Source organism: Hemitrygon akajei, chromosome 8 (genome assembly GCF_048418815.1).
Source record: "Hemitrygon akajei chromosome 8, sHemAka1.3, whole genome shotgun sequence".
Classification (NCBI taxonomy): domain Eukaryota; kingdom Metazoa; phylum Chordata; class Chondrichthyes; order Myliobatiformes; family Dasyatidae; genus Hemitrygon; species Hemitrygon akajei.
The window spans coordinates 168,932,846-168,960,292 of record NC_133131.1 but is presented as its reverse complement, the minus strand read 5'-3'; the positions used below and the strand labels follow the sequence as shown (position 1 = coordinate 168,960,292).

General features: G+C 47.1%; 1 long non-coding RNA gene across 1 annotated transcript in view; it reads right to left on the bottom strand.

The window, feature by feature from the left end:
* Positions 1 to 1,719: 1,719 nt before the first annotated feature.
* The window catches only part of LOC140732418 (uncharacterized), a 61,795-nt gene continuing 36,067 nt past the window's right edge, over positions 1,720 to 27,447 (bottom strand). Inside the window, exon 3 of the long non-coding RNA XR_012100075.1 lies at positions 1,720 to 2,483. This is a non-coding gene — a long non-coding RNA (uncharacterized lncRNA). The remainder of the gene's footprint in view (positions 2,484 to 27,447) is intronic.

Sequence of the window (27,447 nt, the reverse complement as noted above, 5' to 3'; positions counted from 1 at the left end):
ATGGTCTAGGATCCAAGGACGTAGCCTCAGAATAAAGGGACTTACCTTTAAAACTGAGCAATTTGGTGCCACAGATGGCTGTGGGGCTCAAGTCATTGGGTCTTTTAATGCAGAGACTGACAGTTACTTGATTAGGAAAAGGGTTAAAAGCAATTCCACCATGATTCATAAGAGATTCTGCAGACACTGGAAATCTTAAATAACATACACAAAATGCTGGAAGGGTTTCTCTTACCTCAAGTAATTTCTCCCCCGACCCCTTCTCTTTTTCCATTCCCCATTCTGGTTCCTCTCTTACCCCCTCTCCTCCTGTGGCCATCGCCTTCTTCCGGTTCCCCTCCACCTTCCCTTTTTTTCCATGGTTCACCCTCGTCTCCAATCAGATTCCTTCTTCTTCAGCCCTCTACCTCTTCCACCTATCCCCTCCCAGCTTCTTACTTCATCCAACCCCCACCCACCTTCCCCCTCACCTGGTCTCACCTATCACCTGCCAGCTTGTACGCCTCCCCCTCCCACCACCTTCCACTTCTGGCTTCTGTCCCCTTATTTTCCAGCTCCCGATGAAGGGCCCTGGCCCGAAATGTAGACTGTTTATTTCCCCTCCATAGGGTGTTGCCTGACTCGCTGAGCTCCCCAAACATTTTGTGTGTGTTGCTCAGACTTGTTTGACTGGTCGAGCAGATTTGAGGGGCTGAATGGCCTAATTTTGCTCCTGTATACTATGATCTGTGTGAAAGCAAATAAGCTGAAGGGGGTAGAAGGAAGTGGAGACAACCGAGGCTGCACAGGCTGGAATTTGGAACAAAGATAGAACTCATCAGGTCGAGCAGCATCTACAGAGGCGAAAAGCATTCCGATACTTCATCTGAACCATCACCTGGTCAGGTCTTCCAATGTTCACTTTATTTTCCCAAGAGAGGTATGGGGCTGATAGGACTGCTCTGCCAAGCTAGCATGGAGCTAAGGGGCTGAATGGCTGCCGCTCTGTACATTATATAATAGATTATGCATTACTCCCGATATGGTCTCCTACAACAGAAGTGAAAGCTACCGGCTTTTTCTGTTCGGCCCGCTAGCAAAGAGCATCATTGTTCTGGAGACTCAACAGATTACAGATTCTGGAAATGCTGAACAATACTGAGGCACGCAGATGACGGGAAAATGGAGGGCTGTGTCTGAGGGAAGGATTAGAGCACAGCATCATGGGCTGAATGGCCTGTACAGTGCTGTATTGTTCCATGTTCTACGTACACAAAGGAACTAAAGAACTCAGCAGGTCATCTACAGAGCGAAATGGTAAGTCCATGTTTTGGGTCAAGACCCTTCATCTGGCTGCCTACGACGTGGTACAATCAACTAACATCGCTTATCTGATGCTACGAGCCTGTGAAGCTGCTGAGCATACTTGTGCATATGACAATAAACCCAACCTTGACTTTTCTAATTACTTGCTCTACCTGCATGTTTACCTATTGCAAATCACACAGTCAGTAACCTGAGGCTGCCCTGCAATTTTTCCTCACTTAGATACTCTATTTGTCAAACGTTTGTCCACTCGCCTAACCTATTAATGTCCCCTTCTTATCTCCCTGCCACCTTGTCAGAGCTTATCTTCCTATCTGTTGAATCCTGATGCTTTTGTGATTCAAAGGTTCTTCAGAAGTCAAGAATGAGGCATAAAATGTACGACTTACATCATTTTATTAACAAGAGAGCAAAGCAACCAAGATAGACGAGTCAAGATAACAAAGAGAAGACAAAGGAGAAAGCAGTCGTGGCCATCTCCTAATCAGACCAGAGGTAACATGAGTTAACATAAAATGGCCAAATTCAAGTAACACAACATCTACTATTAAAAATTAAAAATTTTCCAGAAAAATACAGAGGCAACTGTACCATAATTACTAGAAAATCCACTGAACAATTACATGTATATAGGCGATTATATATTTAAAAAAAGCGAGTTCCTTGAGGTTGTCATGGCCGGTGGGCTGGGCGGTTAGTGAGGAAAAGCTCCCACTGCCTATTATTCCAAAGGCATGCATCTCAGTAGCCTCTGACAACCAAGTCCAGCTCCTGGCCTTCCTGCATGGCTTAGCTACTGAACCCGGTGGAACCATTTCTACTGACCAGAGAAGGGGCAAAGGTGGGTTACTGGTGCCTCAAAACCAGTCATTTCAGGCAGATGGGCCTGTCAGCTGTGGTTGGCAGCTCATCTAGGAGAGGGAAAACTCTACCTCTGCTGCCTTGCGGCTGTACCCACTCATGGGGAAGGCTTCAGGAGTAAATCTGGAGCTGGAGTCCCGAAGGCAGTTCTACGTTGAGTTCAATGCTGATTGCGAAGGCTCTGTGAGGGTGTTTGCCCTGTGTGGAGTGGGGGAGCCTGCTACATGGGCAGCAGTGTGGTCTCTATATCGTACTGCGCTGGCTTGTGTAGACAGCTAGTTCACGACATCCATGGTCAATCCTGATCAACAGAGGGCCTACAAGCAAGCACAGGAAAGCTAAACTAAAAGAAAAATAATCCACATACTTTTATTATCATCAACAATAAAGTTTCACACTTTCAGCCATAAGACATAGGAGCAGAATCAGGCCATTCAGCCCATCGAATCAGCTCTGCCATTCCATCATGGCCGATTTATTATCCCTCTCAACCCCGTACTCCTGCCTTCTCCCCGTAACCCTTGACACCCTGACTAACAAAGAATCTATCAACCTCTGTTTTAAATATACCCAATGATTTGGCCTATACAGCTGTCTGTGGCAATGAATTCCACAGATTCACCACCCTCTGGTGAAAGAAATTTGACTTCACTTCTAAACTCCTCTTCACCTCCCATTCCGGGGGTCCCCAACCTGGGGTCCACAGACCCTTCAATCATGGCATAAAAAAAAGGTTTGGAACCCCTACTCTATTCTGAGGCTATGACTTCTTATCCTAGACCCTCCCACTATAGAAAACAACCTCTCCATGTCCACTCTATCTAGGCCTTTCAACATTCGATAGGTTTCAATGAGATCCCCCTGCCCCACCCCCCACAATTCTAATAAACTCCAGCGAGTATGGCCCGAGAGAGTGATAATTAAAATTTAAAAATGAAATGAAAGTAAGAAGAATTGAAAATAAGAAGATCAGTGTGGAAAAGATTTGGGAGGATGTTGCTGGGACTAGAAGGCCTGAGTTGGCCAGACTAGGATGTCGGATAAGGAGAGGTGGCCTAAGAGAAATTGAGAAGGGCACAGAAGGGGGAGCTTAATGCTAGGGGTAAAAGATTTAGGATGAAAGGAGAAAATTTTACAATTGCTATGAGGGGCAGCTTTTTCACGAAGAGTGTGGTGAGTATATGGAACGAGATACCAGAGGACTTGAGAGGTACAATGGCAAGCAGCACCTGGACAGGTACATGAAGCAGTGGGCATGGGAAGAGTATGGGTCAGCTGCAGGAAATGGGCACTAGCTGAGTAAGCAGTGTGATCAGCAGGGACTAGTTGGGCTGAAGGGCCTGTACCCCCCCCCCCCCCATGCTGTTTTCTTTCAGGATGATTTCCCCTGTAGTAACCAGACTTCTATGGAGGCTAGGTACCTGAAGGAGCTATCCAATCAGAATCAGGTTCATTGTCTCTCAACACAAGAGATTCTACAGATACTGGAAATCCAGAGCAACACGCGCACGCGCACACGCACACGCACACGCACACGCACACGCACACGCACACGCACACGCACACACACCTCATGCTGGAGTCCAGCATGCAGTTCAGGCAGCCTCTATGGAAATGAATAAACAGTTGACGTTTTGGGTTGAAACCCTTCTTGAGGACAGGAAAGGAAGGGGAAAGATGCCAGAATAAAAAGGTATGGGGGAGGGGAAGGAGTACAGGCTAGATGATGATAGGCAGCTAGACAAGTAGAAATGTACAGCACACTACAGGCCCTTCAGCCCACAATGTAGGGCCGACCATATAACCTACTCTGGAAACTGTCTGGATTTTCCCAAGCGCATAGCCCTCAGCTCTATGGACCTATCCAAGAGGCTCTTCAAAGACCTTATTGTATCTGGTTGATGAGTGAAGCCACGTGGGTGGGGAGGGGGTGATGAAGTTAGAAGCTGGAGGGTGATAGGTGGAAAAGGTAAAGGGCTGAAGAAGAAGGGATCTGATAGGAGAGGAGAGTGGACCATGGGAGAAAGGGAAGGAGGGGCTCCAGGGGAGGTCGTAGGCAGGTGAGGAGAAGGGAGAGATAAATCGGGTGATAGAGTGAGGAATTGAAGAAGAGGTAAGGGGAAGGGGAAAAATACTGGAAGTTGAAGTAATCAATATTCATACCATCAGGTTGGAGGCTACCCAGACAGAATATGAGGTGTTGCTCCTCCAACCTGAGTGTGGTCTCATTGTGACAAAAGAGGAGACGCTGGGCCTGATGAAGGGTCTCAGCTTGAAACATTGACTCTTTATTCATTTCCATAGATGCTGCCTGACCTGCTGAGTTCCTCCAGTGTTTGTGTGTGTTGGTCTGGATTTCCAGCATCTGCAGAACCCCTTGCGTTTATTAACTCTGCCATATGGCGTGATGTTTGATGTTTTTTGGCTGCAGGGCAGTGCAATATGTAAATGCACTATAAATCGCAAGGTGAAACAACGTCTGTATATACAGTACACTATATAGAGGAATTTCTATATAATGACAGAGGGAAAAGCTGTTATTAAAACTTTGAGTGTGTCTTCAGGCTCCTGTATCTCCTCTCTAATAGCACTGACCTCTCTGGCATTATCTTCAAGACTTTCCCCCAGATGCCGGAATGATCAATGAATCAGGTTTATTAGTTTTCAGTACAGTGCAAGTTGCAATAAGAAATATATATTAAAAAATCATGCCAAAACGAGCAATACAGTGAGGTAATGTTCATAAATCGGATGGTGGAGGTGAAGGTACTGCTCCTAAATCGTTGAGTGTGCACCTTCAGGATCTTCAGACAACTAGTCTCTTCCCCGTCTCCCACTTTCAAATCGTTACCTCTGCACCCTCAGAGAGCAATTTGCTCTGCTCGCAGTCCCACTGCCGTCTCAGGCAGCACATTCCCAGTCACAACCTGCTTCCTCAGGAAGATTCAGCAACGATTGTAAATCATATTCTCTGGTTCATATGCACACAACCTACCCTGTTCAATGTCACGAATTTCCCTTCAAACCGACCTTACCCAAGAGGTTTTAAACACAGGCTTCCAGATTCTTGATGCTAGAAGCATAACAGGATGCAAGATAAGCTGCGTGCTCCTTCTGTACCTTGGAAAATGTGAACAGTGGTAGACACGTCCCTTGAGTCTGCCTTGCCATTCAACAACATCACAGCTAATCTTCGACTGTTGAGTTGATATCCAGTCCTTTCTTCCTGTTGTTTAATTTAGACCATATGCCATAGCAGCAGAATTAAACCATTCAGCCCATCGAGTCTGCTCCGCTATTCCATCATGGCTGATTTATTGTCCCTCTCAACCCCATTCCCCTGCTTTCTCCCTGTAACCTTTGATGCCCTGACCTATCAAACCTATCACCCTCTGCAATGACTTGGACATATTCAAGTGACCACTGGCTGCTTACTCAATGACTTGCAATTGCAAAGACTCACCATCCTGTGGCTTAAATAATCCCTCCTCACCTCTGTTCTAAATGGTCGTCCTTCCACTCTGAGGCTGTGCCCTCCCTCCCACTAGAGGGATCATCCTCTCCACATCTACTCTACCTAGGCCTTCCAATATTCAACGGGCTTCGGTGAGAACCCCCTCGTTCTCTCCAACGCCAGCCCATCCTTTCATAGACCAGGAGCCCAAACCTGTTCACCATACTGTACGGTCTGATGAGTGCATTAACAAGCCTCAGCATTGCGTCCTTATTTCTATATTCTAGTCCTCAAAGTTCAAAGTAAGTTTATTATCAAAGTACACATATGTCACCAGATACAACCCTGAGATTCATTTTCTTGTGGGCATACTCAATAACTCCAATAACCATAATGGAATCAATGAAAGACCACACCAACTGGGCGTTTAGCCCATGAGCAAAAGGCAATGAGCTGTGTAAATACAGAATGAAAGAAAGAATAATAATGGATTGTATGGTTTAGGTGGCACCTGGGGCGGAGTTGGATGAGATCCAACGGTCAGGAGGGTGGCTGTGCAACGCTCCGTGGAGAGGGAAGAGCATGACGAGGCACAGAAGAAGTCACGGTCATCTTCGACAAACCTCAGTTTGCAACGAGCGCTCGTGCCCACTGGATCCGGGCGTTCGAGGTCGAGGGAGTGGACCTGCCTCGGTGCAGGGTCTTTCCCACCCTCCTGCACGGGTCTCCTGTCATTGCTGGACGTGACGGACGACCGACGTTGAGAGGCAGGGCTTAAGGACGGGGCAAACGCAGTGTTGGGACTAGCCGGGTGGGGAGAAAGCTGAGAATAGATGGCCATGTACCATACTGTATCACTCTTTGATTCTCTATGGGGATATAACAGAAACTTGCTTTTTTTAACAAACTCCCACTCCCTGACTTTGACTCACCCCACCCATTATCTGACTTGCAGCTGACCTGCGGTATGTTAGTGTGTCTCCAAGGATCACAGATACAAAGGACTGCAGGTCAGTACAAGGACCGGCTTGCAAAAGTTCGTGCGATGTTCTTGAGCTTGGTCTCGGAGAGACGAAGAGGGAGATAGCCGCACGTAACTTGTGGCCGGGTTACAGCGAATCTACAATATACAAACAGAGAAAACAGACCCTTTCTGTTGCAAACGTGCAGTCCTTGCTGTCAACCACGCATTCAACTTAACCCAGTTTGCTGGTCCTGTGGGGTCGATGATGCAGAGGTCAAAGGGTGTACCATAATATCTCAAGAGAAGGGAACAGAACTAGTCCTTTCAACCCATCAGTTCTGCTCCACTGTTCAGTTGAAAATGATTTTCTTTTTCTCATCCTCACTCCTCTGTCTCCTTGTTACCCTCAACTCACCTAGCAATCCACAACTTGTCAATCTGCTCCTTATTTACGCCCAGTGACTTGGCCTCCTCCACCCTCTGTGGCAACAGATCCCACAGAATTCCCACCCTCTGGTTGAAGAATTTCCTCCTTATCTCTGTTCTAAAGGGACATTCCTTCCTTCTGGGGCAATGCTCTCAGATCCTAGACTCTCCCACTGATGGAAACACCCTCGCCGCGACCACGCTTTCAGTACCGTTCAGGATAGACGTGCAAAGAATTTTCCATCAGACCATGAGACACAGAAGCAGATGAGGTGATTCAGCCCACTGAGTCTGCGAGGTCTTTGACCTTCAGGGCTTCAGTCTGCGGTATCGACCCCAGTACTAGCTGCTGACAGGACGGATTCAAACTCCAGACTCGCTGACTCACACGCCCAGTTTTCATGTCCTTGCTCGCATGGACGTTCAATCCTCGGACACAGTGACCTAGGGATACGCGGTGATCAGGAATGAGGTTCCTGATACGGCGATGCCAGCAGTTTCACTCGGTATTTTTCACAGGTTCTGGGTGAGACATTTTAGAAACGGCAGGTCAGAGGCTCCCCAAAGAGCCAGCACAGATGCTACAAGCAAAACTGCTTCAAAGCGTCCCGTCTCACTCAGTGATTGATCGATCTGTTTGTTTGTTTAGTCATACAGTGCAGGGCAGATCTCTCCAGTGTATCGCTCCGCCCAACAACTCACCTAGTTAACCCTGGTCTTATCACGGGCCAATTTACAGTGACCAACCTGCCGCAGTCTTTGGACTGTGGGAGTAAACCGAAGCGCCCACAAGAAACCCTCGTGGTTCACGGGGAGAACGTACAGGGAGATGAGGAGAAACTGCTTTCCCCGGGGAGTGGACGATCTGGGGAATTCTCTGCCCGGGGAGGCCGCAGAGCCTGCCTCAGTAAAGATATTTGAGAAACGGGGGATAGATTTTTCTCAGAGCAGAGGGATTGAGGGTTATGGGGAAAAGGTAGGGAGGTGGAGCTGAGCCTACAGTCAGACCAGCCACGATCTTATTGAATGGCAGAGCTGGCTCGACGGGCCAAGTGGCCGACTCCCCCTCCTATTTCTTGTTCCTTCTGGCTCCGGAGTCACTAAAACATTCCAACCCAGGCAGTATCCTGGTGAATCTCCCCAGTACTCTTCTCATCGCTGTGGTAATAAATCCCTGGTTAGACCACACTCGGAGTGTTGTGTTCAGGCCCAGTTGCCTCATTGTCGGAAAGATGTGGAGGCTTTAGAGACGGTGCAGAAGAGATTTACCAGATTGGCTCCATCTTTCCATCATGGCTGATTTATCACCCCCCTCAACCCTATTCTTTTGCCCTCTCCCCATAACCTTTGATGCCTTTACTAATCAAGAACCTACCCAGTGACTTGGCCTCCAGATCTGTCTGTGGCAGTGAACGTTTGAAATTCCCAGTGCTGGTATTGGAATTGGTTTATTATCGTTGCATGTACTGAGACAGAGTGAACAGCCCCTGCCTCGGATACTGTTCATACAGATCAGATCATTCCACAGGGCATTGAACTACAGGAGAACAAGGGGAAACAGTAACAATGCAGAATAAAGTGCGACAGTACCTAAGGACAGTGGAGTGCAAGATCATTACACGTTCATTCAGATTGGGAGGTCAAGAATCCATCTAATCGTGGGTTTATGAGTCTGATAACAGCGGGTTCAGGCTGTCCTTCAGCTTGCTGGTACGTGCTTTCGGGCTTTGTCTCCGCCGTCCGACGGGAGGGGGAGAAGAGGCAATGTCCAAAAGCAAAGAGCACACAATTGCGACAGAAATGGTCTGTTTTCTCTGTTTGTATTTTTGACCTCGTTCTGTAACTCACTGCTGTGAGGTTATCTCCGTCTCCCCAAGACTGGTTTCAGTGTGTGGCATAAACTTCCCAAAAAGGACACACACACACTCACACACACACACACACACACACACACTCACTCACTCACTCACTCACTCACTCACTCACTCACTCACTCACACACACACTCATTCACGCACACACACTCACACACATACACATTCACTCACACACACACGCACACTCACACACACACACACTCACTCACTCACACACATATACACACACACTCACACACGTATATACACTCACTCACACACACACTCACTCACTCATTCACTCACTCACATACACACATACACACACTTACTCACACACACACTCGCACACATACACACACACTCACTCACACACATATACACACTCACACACACACACTCACTCACGCACACACACACACTCACTCACGCACACACACACTCACACACATACTCACTCACTCATTCACTCACACACATACTCACTCTCTCATTCACTCACACACACACACATACACACTCACTCACACACACACACTCACTCACTCACACACTCACTCTCTCACACACACACAGACACACACACATACGTAGACACATACACGTGGACATGCAGACAATATACAGATGCACACACATACACAAACACTCAGACACATCTGCACACACAGACAGGCAGAGCAAGAGACACACACAGACACATTCACACACACATAAACACACATAGACATATCCACACATAAACACACAGAATGACAAACACAAACAGATACACAGAGACACACACATACATATATATATATGTACCCTGTATAGTTGCAGCATAACCTCCCTGCTCTTAAATTCAATCCCTCTAGTAATGAAGGCCAGCATTCCATTTGCCTTCTGGATAGCCTGCTGCCCCTGCAAACCAGCCTTTGTGATTCAGGCACAAGCTTTCCCAAGTCCCTCTGCACAGCAGCATGCTGCAATTTCTTACCATTTAAATAATAATCTGCTCTTCCATTTTCCTTCCAAAGTGGATGAACTCACATTAACCAACATCGTATTCCATCTGCTAGACCCCTGGCCACTCATTTAACCTATCTATATCTCTCTGCATTTTCTGCACAATTTGCTTTTCCACTCAATTTAGTATCATCAGCAAACTTCAATACGCTACACTCGGTCCCCTCTTCCAGGTCGCTAATGTATATCGTGAACAGTTACGGGCCCAGCACCGACCCCTGCGGGACACCGCTCACTACTGATTGCCAACCAGAGTAACGCCCATGGATCCCAACTCTCTGCTTTCTGTTAGTTAACCAATCCTCTATCCATGTTAATACATCACCCCCAACTCCATGCATCCTTATCTTACGGATAAGTCTTTTGTGTGGCACCTTATCGAACGCCTTCTGGAAATCCAAGTAAATAATGTTGATCTGTTCCCCTCTACGCACTGCGCTCGTCATATCCTCAAAGAACTCCAGTAAGTTTGTCAAACAGGACCTGCCTTTGCTGAATCCATGCTGTATCTGCCTGATGGATCCATTTCTTTCCAGATGCCTCACTATTCCTTCTTTAATGATAGCTTCAAGTATTTTCCCAACTACAGATGTTGAACTAACCGGCCTATAGTTACCTGCCTTTTCCCTACATTCTTTCTTGAACTGTAATGTGACATTTGTCGTCTTCCAAACCACCAGGGTCTGTCCAGAGTCCAGAGAATTTTGGTTAATCATCACCAAAGCCTCCACTATAACCTCGGCCATTTCCTTCAGCACCCTGGGGTGCATTCCATCAGGACCAGGGGACTTGTCTATCTTCAGGCCCACAAGTTTGCTCAGCACTCCCTCTTTAGTGATAGCTATTGTATCGAGGTCCTCAACTCCCGTCACATCCATAACGTCTCTCTTTGGCATGTTAGATGTGCCCTCCACCGTGAAGACCGACACAAAATAGTCATTCAAAGCCTCTGCCATTGCCTCATTACCCAATATCAATTCCCCCCTCTCGTCCTCCAAGGGACCGACACTCACTTTAGCCACCCTTTTCTACTTTAAACATTTACTATCCGTTTTTTATAATTTGTGCTTGTTTATTTTCATAATCTATCTTCCCTTTATTTATTACTCACTTATTGGTACTTAGTTGCTTTTTAAAGTTTTCCCAATCTTCCAGTTTCCCACTACTCTTGGTGGCTTTGTACGCACAAGCTTTTAGTTTGATGCCTTGTTTTATTTCCTTAGTTATCCAGGGCTGGCTCTCCCACCCTCACTGTCCTCACCTTTAACTGGAATATACCTTTGTTGAGCACTGTGAAAAATCTCTTTGAAAGTCTTCCACTGTTCCTCAACCATCCCACCATATAGCCTGTGTTCACAGTCTACACCACTGGTTCAGCTCCCTCTTTCCCCAATCCTGGTGCCAATTTCCCATGAGTTCAGACCCACTTCCCCACACCAATCCTTCAGCCATGCATTTAACTCTCTAATCTTCCTGCCAATCTACATGTGGTTCAGGAAGGTTCTGAAGATTACCACCTTTTATTGTTCTGCTTTTTAATTTAGTCCCTAGCTGCTCAAATTCCCTCAGCAGAACCTCTTTCCTCGTTCTACCTATATCATTGGTATCCACATGGACTATGGCAACTGGATCTTTCCCCTCCCACTGCAAATTCCTCTGCTGGTCAGATAAGATGTCCTGAACCCGGGCACCAGGCAGGCAACACAGCCTTCGGGACGCTCTATCCTCGTGACAGAGAACTCTGTCTATTCCCCTGACTATACTATCCCAATTACCACTACATTTCTCCTCTCTCCCCCCTCTGGAATGGCTCCCTGAATCTCAGATCTGATGGTCGAGCACTGTCTATTGGATCCCACTACCCACCTAACGCGCAGTCACACCCTCTTGTGCCCGACCACAGACCAATCTGAGGCAGCTAATCTATACACACACACACACACACACACACACACACACAGATACACACACACACACACAGACACAGATACACACACACACACACACACACACAGATACACACACACACACACCAACATCCAAACACACACACACTGACTGCCACGCACCCACAGATACACACACACACACACACACACACCAACATCCAAACACACACACACTGACTGCCACACACCCACACACACACACACCCACAGACACACACACACACACACACACTCACACACACACACACACACACACACACACACACACACACACACACACACACAGACACACACACACAGACACACACACACACACCCACAGACACACACACACACACACACACCCACAGACACACACACACTCACACACACACACACACACACACCCACAGACACACACACAACACACACACACACACACACACACACACACACACACACACACACAGACACAGACACACACACACAGACACACAGACACACACACCCACAGACACACACACACACACACACCCACAGACACACACACAACACACACACACACACACACACACACACACACACACACACACACACACACACACACACACACACACACACACACACACACACACACATCCTGCAGCCTCCAGCAGCCTCTGCCTTTGTACTGCATTGTCCCCAGTAGCAGCCGCAGCCGGTGAATCTCTTCGCACTCTTCTCATTGCTATGAGCTCAGCTGGTCTATGGTATTTTGCAGCTCTTTAAAACCCTAGTTAGGGCACACTTGGAGAATTGTGTTCAGTTCTGATCACCTCATTTTAGGAAGGATGTGGAATCTTTAGAGATGGTGCAGAGGAGATTTATCAGGATACTGTCTGAATTAGAGGGCATGTCTATGAAGACAGGTGAGCGAGCTAGAGGATTCCTCTCTGTTGCAAACGAGGATGAGAGGTGACAACAGGGGCTGGTACAGTATTGTGCACTGAATGGTTTATACTGTGTTGTGATGTGCTGTAGGGGTATGCAGGATGATGAGAGGCACAGATCAAGTGGACAGCCAGAAATTTTTCCACAGGCAGAAATGGCTAATATTTAGGGGCATAATCTTAATTTGGGGCAAAGTATCGGTGGAGGGTGGAGGGAATGCCAGAGGTATGTTTTTTACATAGAGATTTGTGGGTGCAAGGTATGGTGGTAGAGGCCAACACATTCAAGACATTTATGACGCGTAGATAGGCAGATGGATAATAGAAGAATGGAGGGTTGTGTGGGGGGAAAGGGTTAGGTTGATCTTGGAGTAGGTTAAAATGTTGTCACAACATTGTGGGCCAAAGGTCCTGCAGAGTGCTGTAATTTTCTACATCTTTGTTCTTAACTTGAACTCTGCATACTGATTACTACTGGTAATCTGTCACCCTGCCCCTCCCCAGCTTGCTTATCAAAAATCTACCCATATTTGTCTAAAAAAAATGTGAAGTTTCTGCTTGCACCAGTCTTAGAGGGAGAGCCAAAGGTAAAAATTCCCTCAGAGCTGTCAAGTTATCAGCTTCTCATTTTCAAACTGTGAGCTCTAGTTCTAGCATGACCTACATAAAGAAATATCACAAAACCATGAGATGCAGGAGTTCGGCCCATCGAGTCTGTTCCACCATTCCATCATGGCTGATTTATTATCCCTCTCAATCACGTTCTGCTCCCTGTAACCTTTGATGCCCTGACTAATCAAGAATCAACCTCCACTTCAAATATACTCAGTAATTTGGCCTTCACGGCCGTCAATGGCAATGAATTCTGCAGATTTTCCAGCCCCTGAAGAAAGCAATTCCTCTTCACCTGTTCCAAAGGAACATCCTTGCATTCTGACGAAGTTCACTCTGGTCCTGAGACTCCCCCGCTACAGGAAACATCCTCTCCACATCCACTCTGTCCGTGCCCTCTGGTCCCGAGACTCCCCCGCTACAGGAAACATCCTCTCCACATCCACTCTGTCCGTGCCCTCTGGTCCTGAGACTCCCCCGCTACAGGAAACATCCTCTCCACATCCACTCTGTCCGTGCCCTCTGGTCCTAGACTCCCCCACTACAGGAAGCATCCTCTCCACATCCACTCTGTCTGTGCCCTCTGGTCCTAGACTCCCCCGCTATAGGAAACATCCTCTCCACATCCACTCTATCTGTGTCCTCTGGTCCTAGACTCCCCTGCTACAGGAAACATCCTCTCCACATCCACTCTCTGTGCCCTCTGGTCCTAGACTCCCCCACTACAGGAAACATCCTCTCCACATCCACTCTGTCTGTGCCGTCTGGTCCTAGACTCCCCCACTATAGGAAACATCCTCTCCACATCCACTCTATCTGTGCCCTCTGGTCCTAGACTCCCCCACTATAGGAAACATCCTCTCCACATCCACTCTATCTGTGCCCTCTGGTCCTAGACTCCCCCACTATAGGAAACATCCTCTCCACATCCACTCTATCTGTGTCCTCTGGTCCTAGACTCCCCCACTATAGGAAACATCCTCTCCACATCCACTCTATCTGTGTCCTCTGGTCCTAGACTCCCCCACTATAGGAAACATCCTCTCCACATCCACTCTGTCCGTGCCCTCTGGTCCTGAGACTCCCCCACTACAGGAAAGATCCTCTCCACATCCACTCTGTCCGTGCCCTCTGGTCCTAGACTCCCCCACTATAGGAAACATCCTCTCCACATCCACTCTATCTGTGTCCTCTGGTCCTAGACTCCCCCACTATAGGAAACATCCTCTCCACATCCACTCTGTCCGTGCCCTCTGGTCCTAGACTCCCCCGCTACAGGAAACATCCTCTCCACATCCACTCTATCTGTGTCCTCTGGTCCTAGACTCCCCCACTACAGGAAGCATCCTCTCCACATCCACTCTATCTGTGTCCTCTGGTCCTAGACTCCCCCACTACAGGAAACATCCTCTCCACATCCACTCTCTGTGCCCTCTGGTCCTGAGACTCCCCCACTACAGGAAACATCCTCTCCACATCCACTCTGTCCGTGCCCTCTGGTCCTAGACTCCCCCACTACAGGAAGCATCCTCTCCACATCCACTCTATCTGTGTCCTCTGGTCCTAGACTCCCCTGCTACAGGAAACATCCTCTCCACATCCACTCTCTGTGCCCTCTGGTCCTAGACTCCCCCACTATAGGAAACATCCTCTCCACATCCACTCTGTCTGTGCCGTCTGGTCCTAGACTCCCCCACTATAGGAAACATCCTCTCCACATCCACTCTATCTGTGCCCTCTGGTCCTAGACTCCCCCACTATAGGAAACATCCTCTCCACATCCACTCTATCTGTGTCCTCTGGTCCTAGACTCCCCCACTATAGGAAACATCCTCTCCACATCCACTCTGTCCGTGCCCTCTGGTCCTGAGACTCCCCCACTACAGGAAACATCCTCTCCACATCCACTCTGTCCGTGTCCTCTGGTCCTAGACTCCCCCACTATAGGAAAAATCGTCTCCACATCCACTCTATTTGTGTCCTCTGGTCCTAGACTCCCCCACTATAGGAAACATCCTCTCCACATCCACTCTATCTGTGCCCTCTGGTCCTAGACTCCCCCACTACAGGAAACATCCTCTCCACATCCACTCTATCTGTGTCCTCTGGTCCTAGACTCCCCCACTATAGGAAACATCGTCTCCACATCCACTCTATCTGTGCCCTCTGGTCCTAGACTCCCCCACTATAGGAAACATCCTCTCCACATCCACTCTATCTGTGTCCTCTGGTCCTAGACTCCCCCACTATAGGAAACATCCTCTCCACATCCACTCTGTCCGTGCCCTCTGGTCCTAGACTCCCCCGCTACAGGAAACATCCTCTCCACATCCACTCTATCTGTGTCCTCTGGTCCTAGACTCCCCCACTACAGGAAGCATCCTCTCCACATCCACTCTATCTGTGTCCTCTGGTCCTAGACTCCCCCACTACAGGAAACATCCTCTCCACATCCACTCTGTCCGTGCCCTCTGGTCCTAGACTCCCCCACTACAGGAAGCATCCTCTCCACATCCACTCTATCTGTGTCCTCTGGTCCTAGACTCCCCTGCTACAGGAAACATCCTCTCCACATCCACTCTCTGTGCCCTCTGGTCCTAGACTCCCCCACTACAGGAAACATCCTCTCCACATCCACTCTGTCTGTGCCGTCTGGTCCTAGACTCCCCCACTATAGGAAACATCCTCTCCACATCCACTCTATCTGTGCCCTCTGGTCCTAGACTCCCCCACTATAGGAAACATCCTCTCCACATCCACTCTATCTGTGCCCTCTGGTCCTAGACTCCCCCACTATAGGAAACATCCTCTCCACATCCACTCTATCTGTGTCCTCTGGTCCTAGACTCCCCCACTATAGGAAACATCCTCTCCACATCCACTCTATCTGTGTCCTCTGGTCCTAGACTCCCCCACTATAGGAAACATCCTCTCCACATCCACTCTGTCCGTGCCCTCTGGTCCTGAGACTCCCCCACTACAGGAAACATCCTCTCCACATCCACTCTGTCCGTGCCCTCTGGTCCTAGACTCCCCCACTATAGGAAAAATCGTCTCCACATCCACTCTATTTGTGTCCTCTGGTCCTAGACTCCCCCACTATAGGAAACATCCTCTCCACATCCACTCTATCTGTGCCCTCTGGTCCTAGACTCCCCCACTACAGGAAACATCCTCTCCACATCCACTCTATCTGTGTCCTCTGGTCCTAGACTCCCCCACTATAGGAAACATCGTCTCCACATCCACTTTATCTGTGCCCTCTGGTCCTAGACTCCCCCACTATAGGAAACATCCTCTCCACATCCACTCTATCTGTTTCCTCTGGTCCTAGACTCCCCCACTATAGGAAACATCCTCTCCACATCCACTCTGTCCGTGCCCTCTGGTCCTAGACTCCCCCGCTACAGGAAACATCCTCTCCACATCCACTCTATCTGTGTCCTCTGGTCCTAGACTCCCCCACTACAGGAAGCATCCTCTCCACATCCACTCTATCTGTGTCCTCTGGTCCTAGACTCCCCCACTACAGGAAGCATCCTCTCCACATCCACTCTATCTGTGTCCTCTGGTCCTAGACTCCCCCACTACAGGAAACATCCTCTCCACATCCACTCTCTGTGCCCTCTGGTCCTGAGACTCCCCCACTATAGGAAACATCCTCTCCACATCCACTCTGTCCATGCCCTCTGGTCCTAGACTCCCCCACTACAGGAAGCATCCTCTCCACATCCACTCTATCTGTGCCCTCTGGTCCTAGACTCCCCCACTACAGGAAACATCCTCTCCACATCCACTCTATCTGTGTCCTCTGGTCCTAGACTCCCCCACTACAGGAAGCATCCTCTCCACATCCAGTCTATCTGTGCCCTCTGGTCCTAGACTCCCCCACTATAGGAAACATCCTCTCCACATCCACTCTCTGTGCCCTCTGGTCCTGAGACTCCCCCACTACAGGAAACATCCTCTCCACATCCACTCTGTCCGTGCCCTCTGGTCCTGGGACTCCCCCGCTATAGGAAACATCCTCTCCACATCCACTCTCTGTGTCCTCTGGTCCTAGACTCCCCCACTACAGGAAACATCCTCTCCACATCCACTCTCTGTGCCCTCTGGCCCGAGCCTCCCCCACTATAGGAAACATCCTCTCCACATCCACTCTGTCCGTGCCCTCTGGTCCTGAGACTCCCCCACCACAGGAAGCATCCTCTCTACATCCACTCTCTGTGCCCTCTGGCCCGAGCCTCCCCCACTATAGGAAACATCCTCTCCACATCCACTCTCTGTGCCCTCTGGTCCTAGACTCCCCCGCTACAGGAAACATCCTCTCCACATCCACTCTCTGTGCCCTCTGGTCCTAGACTCCCCTACTATAGGAAGCATCCTCTCCACATCCACTCTGTCCGTGCCCTCTGGCCCGAGCCTCCCCCACTACAGGAAACATCCTCTCCACATCCACTCTGTCTGTGCCCTCTGGTCCTAGACTCCCCCACTATAGGAAGCATCCTCTCCACATCCACTCTGTCTGGGTTTTTCAATATTTGGTTGGATTCAAAGGGATCCTTCTCCCTAGTCTTCTAAACTGCAGCAGCTTCAGGCCCAGAGCCATCAAACGCTCCTCATCCATTTATCCTTTTGTTCCCGTTTCCCCTCGATACCGACTGTGAATGTACGTTTCAATTACTCCCACGTTTTTCAAACACCAGCAGATACCAGCCAAGTTTGCAAAACCTTTCCTCTGAAGACAGCCCAGCCACTCCAAGCATCTGCCTAGTGAACCTGCACTGAACCATTTGCAATGTGTTTATCTCCTTCCTACGACACACTTCTCAGATGTGGTTTTGCCTTCGCCCTATACAGTGCACAGGGACTTAGCGTTCTCTGAAAGTGGAGAGAGTGGTGAAGAAGGCTTTTGGCATGCTGCCCTTCATCATGTCAGGGTGCAGAGCACAGAAGCTGGGAGGTCATGGTGCAGTTGTGCAGGATGCTGAGCAGGCCATACTTGCAGTCTGGAATTGATTCCGCTGCAATAGGAAATGTTATTAAACTGGAAAGAGTGTGGAAGAGGTTTCTGAAGATGTTGCCAGGACTGAGTTATAGGGTTCGCATCTAAAACTTTGATAAACTTCTATAGATGTGTACTGGAGGGTATATAGACTGGCTGTATCACAGCCTGGTATGGAAACACCAGTGGCTTTGAATGGAAAAGCCTACAAAAAGTAGTGGATATGACTCAGTCCTTCACTGTAAACCCCTCCACCATTGGGCACATCTACGTGGAGCACTATCACCCATAATCAGGGAATTCCACCATCCAGGTCACACTTTCTTCCCATTCCTGCCATCAGGAAGAAGGAACAGGAGCCTCAGGACTCACACTACCAGGTTCAGGAATGGTTACTACCCCTCAACGATCAGGCGCCTGAACCAAAGGGGATAACTTCACTCAAATTCACTTGCCCCATCACTGAACTCTCCCACAGACTAGGGACTCACTTTCAAGGACTCTTCATCACATGTTCTCGATATTTATTGCTTATTTGTTTTTTTTCCCTCTTGTGTTTTCACATTTTGTTGTCCTCTGTTCATTGGTTGTCTGTCCTGTTGAGTGTGGTCTTTCATTGGTTGTTTATGCTGTTGAGTCTGGTCTTTCATTGGTTGTCTGTCCTGTTGAGTGTGGTCTTTCATTGATTGTTTGTCTGTCCTGTTGAGTACGGTCTTTCATTGGTTGTCTGTCCTGTTGAGTACGGTCTTTCATTGGTTGGTTGTTTGTTTGTCCTATTGAATGTGGTCTTTCATTGGTTGTTTGTCCTGTTGAATGTGGTCTTTCATTGGTTGGTTGTCCTGTTGAGTGTGGTCTTTCATTGGCTGTCTGTCTGTCCTGTTGAGTACGGTCTTTCATTGGTTGTCTGTCCTGTTGAGTGTGGTCTTTCATTGGTTGTCTGTCCTGTTGAGTGTGGTCTTTCATTGGTTGTTTGTCTGTCCTGTTGAGTGTGGTCTTTCATTGGTTGTTTGTCTGTTCTGTTGAGTGTGGTCTTTCATTGGTTGTTTGTCTGTCCTGTTGAGTGTGGTCTTTCATTGGTTGTTTGTCCTGTTGAGAGTGGTCTTTCATTGGTTGTCTGTCTGTCCTGTTGAGTACGTTCTTTCATTGGTTGTCTGTCCTGTTGAGTGTGGTCTTCCATTGGTTGTTTGTCTGTTCTGTTGAGTGTGTTCTTTCATTGGTTGTTTATCCTGTTGAATGTGGTCTTTCATTGGTTGTCTGTCCTGTTGAGTGTGGTCTTTCATTGGTTGTCTGTCCTGTTGAGTGTGGTCTTTCATTGGTTGTTTGTCTGTCCTGTTGAGTGTGGTCTTTCATTGGTTGTCTGTCCTGTTGAGTGTGGTCTTTCATTGGTTGTTTGTTTGTCCTGTTGAGTGTGGTCTTTCATTGGTTGTCTGTCTGTCCTGTTGAGTACATTCTTTCATTGGTTGTCTGTTCTGTTGAGTGTGTTCTTTCATTGGTTGTTTGTCTGTTCTGTTGAGTGTGGTCTTTCATTGGTTGTCTGTCCTGTTGAGTGTGGTCTTTCATTGGTTGTTTGTTTGTCCTGTTGAGTGTGGTCTTTCACTGGTTGTCTGTCTGTCCTGTTGAGTACGTTCTTTCATTGGTTGTCTGTTCTGTTGAGTGTGTTCTTTCATTGGTTGTTTGTCCTGTTGAGTGTGGTCTTTCATTGGTTGTTTGTGTGTCCTATTGAGTGTGGTCTTTCATTGGTTGTCTGTCCTGTTGAGAGTGGTCTTTCATTGGTTGTCTGTCTGTCCTGTTGAGTACGTTCTTTCATTGGTTGTCTGTCCTGTTGAGTGTGGTCTTCCATTGATTGTTTGTCTGTTCTGTTGAGTGTGTTCTTTCATTGGTTGTTTGTCTGTTCTGTTGAGTGTGGTCTTTCATTGGTTGTTTATCCTGTTGAATGTGGTCTTTCATTGGTTGTCTGTCCTGTTGAGTGTGGTCTTTCATTGGTTGTCTGTCCTGTTGAGTGTGGTCTTTTATTGGTTGTTTGTCTGTCCTGTTGAGTGTGGTCTTTCATTGGTTGTCTGTCCTGTTGAGTGTGGTCTTTCATTGGTTGTTTGTTTGTCCTGTTGAGTGTGGTCTTTCACTGGTTGTCTGTCTGTCCTGTTGAGTACGTTCTTTCATTGGTTGTCTGTTCTGTTGAGTGTGTTCTTTCATTGGTTGTTTGTCTGTCCTGTTGAGTGTGGTCTTTCATTGGTTGTTTGTGTGTCCTATTGAGTGTGGTCTTTCATTGGTTGTCTGTCCTGTTGAGTATGGTCTTTCATTGGTTGTCTGTCCTGTTGAGTGTGGTCTTTCATTGGTTGTTTGTCCTGTTGAGTGTGGTCTTTCATTGGTTGTCTGTCCTGTTGAGTGTGGTCTTTCATTGTTTGTCTGTCCTGTTGAGTGTGGTCTTTCATTGGTTGTTTGTCTGTCCTGTTGAGTGTGGTCTTTCATTGTTTGTCTGTCCTGTTGAGTGTGGTCTTTCATTGTTTGTCTGTCCTGTTGAGTGTGGTCTTTCATTGGTTGTTTGTCCTGTTGAGAGTGGTCTTTCATTGGTTGTCTGTCTGTCCTGTTGAGTACGGTCTTTCATTGGTTGTTTGTCTGTCCTGTTGAGTGTGGTCTTTCATTGTTTGTCTGTCCTGTTGAGTGTGGTCTTCCATTGGTTGTTTGTCTGTTCTGTTGAGTGTGGTCTTTCATTGGTTGTTTGTCTGTTCTGTTGAGTGTGGTCTTTCATTGTTTGTTTGTCTGTCCTGTTCAGTGTGGTCTTTCATTGGTTGTTTGTCTGTCCTGTTGAGTACGGTCTTTCATTGGTTGTCTGTCTGTCCTGTTGAGTGTGGTCTTTCATTGGTTGTATGTCTGTCCTGTTGCGTACGGTCTTTAATTGGTTGTTTGTCTGTCCTGTTGAGTGTGGTCTTTCATTGGTTGTTTATCCTGTTGAATGTGGTCTTTCATTGGTTGTTTGTCCTGTTGAGTGTGGTCTTTCATTGGTTGTTTGTCTGTCCTGTTGAGTGTGGTCTTTCATTGTTTGTCTGTCCTGTTGAGTGTGGTCTTCCATTGGTTGTTTGTCTGTTCTGTTGAGTGTGGTCTTTCATTGGTTGTTTGTCTGTCCTGTTGAGTACGTTCTTTCATTGGTTGTCTGTCCTGTTGAGTGTGGTCTTCCATTGGTTGTTTGTCTGTTCTGTTGAGTGTGGTCTTTCATTGGTTGTTTATCCTGTTGAATGTGGTCTTTCATTGGTTGTTTGTCCTGTTGAGTGTGGTCTTTCATTGGTTGTCTGTCCTGTTGAGTGTGGTCTTTCATTGGTTGTTTGTCTGTCCTGTTGAGTGTGGTCTTTCATTGGTTGTTTCTCTGTCCTGTTGAGTGTGGTCTTTCATTGGTTGTCTGTCCTGTTGAGTGTGGTCTTTCATTGGTTGTTTGTCTGTCCTGTTGAGTGTGGTCTTTCATTGGTTGTTTGTCCTGTTGAGTACGGTCTTTCATGGTTGTCTGTCTGTCATGTTGAGTGTGGTCTTTCATTGGTTGTCTGTCTGTCCTGTTGAGTACGGTCTTTAATTGGTTGTTTGTCTGTCCTGTTGAGTGTGGTCTTTCATTGGTTGTCTGTCTGTCCTGTTGAGTACGGTCTTTCATTGGTTGTTTGTTTGTCCTATTGAATGTGGTCTTTCATTGGTTGTTTGTCCTGTTGAATGTGGTCTTTCATTGGTTGGTTGTCCTGTTGCGTGTGGTCTTTCATTGGTTGTGTGTCCTGCTGAGTGTGGTCTTTCATTGGTTGTGTGTCCTGTTGAGAGTGGTCTTTCATTGGTTGTCTGTCTGTCCTGTTGAGTACGTTCTTTCATTGGTTGTCTGTCCTGTTGAGTGTGATCTTCCATTGGTTGTTTGTCTGTTCTGTTGAGTGTGTTCTTTCATTGGTTGTTTGTATGTTCTGTTGAGTGTGGTCTTTCATTGGTTGTTTGTCTGTTCTGTTGAGTGTGGTCTTTCATTGGTTGTTTGTCTGTCCTGTTGAGTGTGGTCTTTCATTGGTTGTTTGTCTGTTCTGTTGAGTACGGTCTTTCATTGGTTGTCTGTCTGTCCTGTTGAATGTGGTCTTTCATTGGTTGTTTATCCTGTTGAATGTGGTCTTTCATTGGTTGTTTGTTTGTCCTGTTGAGTGTGGTCTTTCATTGTTTGTCTGTCCTGTTGAGTGTGGTCTTTCATTCGTTGTTTGTCCTGTTGAGAGTGGTCTTTCATTGGTTGTCTGTCCTGTTGAGTGTGGTCTTTTATTGGTTGTCTGTCTGTCCTGTTTAGTACGGTCTTTCATTGGTTGTTTGTCTGTCCTGTTGAGTGTGGTCTTTCATTGGTTGTTTGTTCTGTTGAGTGTGGTCTTTCATTGGTTGTTTGTTTGTCCTATTGAGTGTGGTCTTTCATTAGTTGTTTGTCTGTCCTGTTGAGTGTGGTCTTTCATTGGTTGTCTGTCTGTCCTGTTGAGTGTGGTCTTTCATTGGTTGTTTGTTTGTCCTATTGAATGTGGTCTTTCATTGGTTGTTTGTCCTGTTGAATGTGGTCTTTCATTGGTTGGTTGTCCTGTTGCGTGTGGTCTGTCATTGGTTGTTTGTCCTGCTGAGTGTGGTCTTTCATTGGTTGTTTGTTTGTCCTATTGAGTGTGGTCTTTCATTGGTTGTCTGTCCTGTTGAGTACGGTCTTTCATTGGTTGTCTGTCCTGTTGAGTGTGGTCTTTCATTGGTTGTTTGTCCTGTTGAGTGTGGTCTTTCATTGGCTGTCTGTCTGTCCTGTTGAGTACGGTCTTTCATTGGTTGTCTGTCCTGTTGAGTGTGGTCTTTCATTGGTTGTTTGTCTGTCCTGTTGAGTGTGGTCTTTCATTGGTTGTTTGTCTGTCCTGTTGAGTGTGGACTTTCATTGGTTGTCTGTCCTGTTGAGTGTGGTCTTTCATTGGTTGTTTGTCTGTCCTGTTGAGTGTGGTCTTTCATTGGTTGTTTGTCTGTCCTGTTGAGTGTGGTCTTTCATTGGTTGTTTGTCTGTCCTGTTGAGTACGGTCTTTCATTGGTTGTTTGTCTGTCCTGTTGAGTGTGGTCTTTCATTGGTTGTTTGTCTGTCCTGTTGAGTGTGGTCTCTCATTGGTTGTTTGTCTGTCCTGTTGAATACGGTCGATCATTGATTTACACTGTTTTTATAATTTATTGAGTATGCCCACAAGAAAATGAATCTCAGGTTTGTACTGTATACAGTGACATATATGTACTTTGATTAAAAAATTACTTTGAAACTTTGAGTTTGCATGGATTAAAACTTTATTCTGTGGAGTGTAGGAGACTGAAGACTGATCTTATAAGGATGTGTTAAATCATGTGGGGCAGAGATAGGGACACCACACACACAAACACACACTCATACACAAACTCACGCACGCACACACACATACACACACATGCACACACACACACTCACACACAAACACACACTCATACACAAACTCATGCACGCACGTGCACGCACGCACACACACACATGCAATGCATTCCAGCTAATTGGGACACATTGGGATCAGTATATTTTGGTCAATTATACAGCTTCCCCGATGAGACCAAGTTTCATAAAAACAATTATACACATAATATAGACACACTAGTGTCTAATTGAGTAACTGATTATTTATTCAAGTAAAAAACAGAACAAGTTAGAACACTTCCAATACCAGTACAACACTATAAAGTTGTATGCTGGTCCCTAAAAGTTATCGATGGAGGAACTCAGCAGTGTTCGCTGCCGTGTTCTACCGTAAATCAGCACAAACACTCAGGGTAATTTTTTCAGCTTTTCATGGCATCTTGGCAAATATCTGAATTGAAGTTTTTAAAATCAAATTAAAGAACAAAATGATCAAAATCACTGCTTTTTGAGTCAGGCCCATACGAAACTGACACTGTTTAAAAACTATAACACGAGTGAATCTGCAGATGCTGGAAAAAAATAAAAACACAAAATGCTGGCAGAAATCAGCAGGCCAGACAGCATCTATGGGCGGAGGTAGTGACAACGTTTTGGGCCGAAACCCTTCATCAGGGTTTGTCACTACCTCCTCCCATAGATGCTGTCTGGCCTGCCGATTTCTGCCAGCATTTTGTGTTTTTTATTACTGTTTAAAATCTGTTCATTCTAAGCACAATGTATTGCCTAATGGCCACACCAGTGCACACAACTGGAACTACTTAGAAACAATTTGGAAATAGTCTCTTGTCCCAATTAAGCAGCATCGTGTCCCAACTAAGTGGCTAGCCCAATCAACCAATGGACAAGTGAACCAGAATCCAAAAAATCTTTGCATACTGTATGTATTCCCTCACAGCTGGATACAGCGGAGGGTGTTAATCTCAGAGATTCGAACATCTTGTGTGAAACTTTCTGTTTGAGATGTGAAGAATGAACCCAGTGGGAAACAAATGGCAATTGCCAGAGCTTCCTGCCTGACCACAGCCAAGATGGGGCTGAGGACTGAGATCAGTCACTTCACTTGCTGTGTGCTGTCCCAGGCTCAGGCAGAGCTGCCAGCTCGCTCCCCGGAACCAGCTTCGCACGAGGTGGCTCCCACCAGGCCTGGGCATCCAGCATGTTTACGGGAAGCACAGAGATAATGAGATGCTTTGGGCTGCTTAATGAGTGACAACCAAGATCAGTCCCCACCCAGGGGAGGAAAGAGGCAACAACTGTAGATATTGCGGGCGTAGAGAAGCCTGTTGAAAGAGTGATGGAAGAGTAGTTCTACCACAATCATGTCCTCCAGGTTCGGGGTTTCAGCTCAAGGCTAACAACCTGACTGGTAAAACTAAATTGTTACGGAAACAGCAGTGAAGAATCCTTCTACATCTGAGTGTGATGGTATTCCTGAGTCTTCACCCGGGACTTGCACGACTGACAGTAGTGAAAACTGAGAGGGAGCTACTGACGCGATGAAGGAAGCCCTGAACACCGCCAGAGATGGAGGAGCTTCATCACTGCTCTGAACACCAGTGGTGTAATGGGCAGGAAGTATGTAGGTAAAGGGTTTCGAGAAAGGGGCATTGAACCGAGGTGCACAAGTCAAGTCACTTTTTAATTGTCATTTTGACCATAACTGCTGGTACAGTACACAGTAAAAACGAGACAACGTTTTTCAGGATTGTGGTGCTACGTGAAACAATACAGAAACTACACCGAAAGTACGTAAAAACCACACGGAAAAAACTACACTAGACTACAGACCTACACAGGACTGCATAAAGTGCACAAAACAGTGCAGGCATTACAATAAATAATAAACGAGACAATAGGGACAGTAGAGGGCAGTAAGTTGGTGTCAGTCCAGACTCTGGGTATTGAGGAGTCCGATGGCTTGGGGGAAGAAACAGTTGTTACATAGTCTGGTTGTGACAGCCCGAATGCTTCGGAGCCTTTTCCCAGACAGCAGGAGGGAGAAGAGTTTGTATGAGGGGTGCGTGGGGTCACAGAACCGGGGCCTCTGTGTCATTGAGTCCATGTCAGTCATTAAGCACCCATCTACACCACGTACTCTGTCTTCACTTCTCCCTGCTGTTGGATTCTGATGTTTTAATTCAAGATTCTTTCAGAAGTCAGGAAAGAGGCACAAAACTTGTTTTACTAAGCGTTGATAGAACAAAGAGAGTTGAAAAGCAGACGGTGATAAAGGTCTACTGATCGAAGAGACAGACAGTCGAAAGACAAAGGACAAACGATGGCACCTGACATGGAGCAACCCTTTTTATACACCCGGGTAAGAAAAACTACATTCAAATTAGCAGATAAGAGATAGCCAATCGGAAAACTCTTATTCAAATCATGCAAACCAAGACAAGCACTTTCTTGTCTAGCTGCGCTGCGCTTTCACGTGACCCGCTCCTCGCTCCCGGAGGTGACAGCAACCTGAATCAGAAAGCCAAAGGCTCTGGTGGGATTCAAAAACAAGGGTGAGTGAACGTTATGAAGTACGGTACGACGGTGAAATAGAGCCGTGTCACAACTGCGAGCCCGCACTCAACGTCAGCAAGACCAAACAATTGATTGTGGACTTCAGGAAGGGGCAGTCGGGGTACTTTATTCTCAAATACGCCACCATACACTGCCCTGAGAGTAATTTCCATGCAGACATCCACTGGAATACAATGGAATCACTGAAAAGCTACACACAAAAACTGACAACCAATGTGCAAAAGACAAACTGCAAACAGAAAAAAATTACGTAAGTAAATAATACTGAGAGTATTATTTGTTGTAGGGTCCTTGAGAGTGAGTCTGTAGGGTATGGAGTCAGTTTAGTGTTGAGGTGAGTGAAGCTATCCACGATGGTTGAGGGTTATAACTGTCCCTGACCCAGGTGCTGTGGGACCTAAGGCTCCTGTACCTCCTGTAGCAGCAAGAAGGCAGCAGACTTTGGATGATCTGGGTCCTTGATGACTGCCTTCTTGTGGCAGTGTTTCATGTAAATGTGCTCGGTGGTGGGGAGGCCTTTATCTGTGACGAACCGGACTTGGGAGGACATGCGCTAATTCTCCTCGAGCCCAGGGCACGAGAACGAGACAAACAGACACACTCTTCTGAGATTTGGTGAGGGCCCTTCCGTGGCCCGGCTGGTAACCCGTCCTCACTCGGACTCCCAAGCTCAGAACGATTCAGAATCAGGTTGATTGTCACTGTCGTACGTTGTGAAATGTGTTGTTTTGCGGCAGCAAGTCAATGTAAGTTACAATAAGGAGTATATTTTTAAAAGTAAAAAAAGTGGAACAAAAAGGAGGTTCATGAGTCCATGGTCCGTTCAGAAATCTGCTGGTGAAAGGGGAGAAGCTGTTCCTAAAAGACTGAGTGTGTGTCTTCAGGCCCTCGTACCTCGCCTCTGATGGTAGTAATGATAAATGAGCTCGTTCTGGGTGCCTTTTTGAGGCACTGCATTCTGAAGATGTCCTCGATGGTGGGGAAGCTGGTGGAGCTACCTGACAACACACACAAAACGCTGGGGATCTCAGCAGGTCAGGCAGCATCCGTGGAAAAGAGTACAGTCGACATTTGGGTCGAGACTCTTCTTCAGGCCTCAATCGTGGACTCAGTCCTGA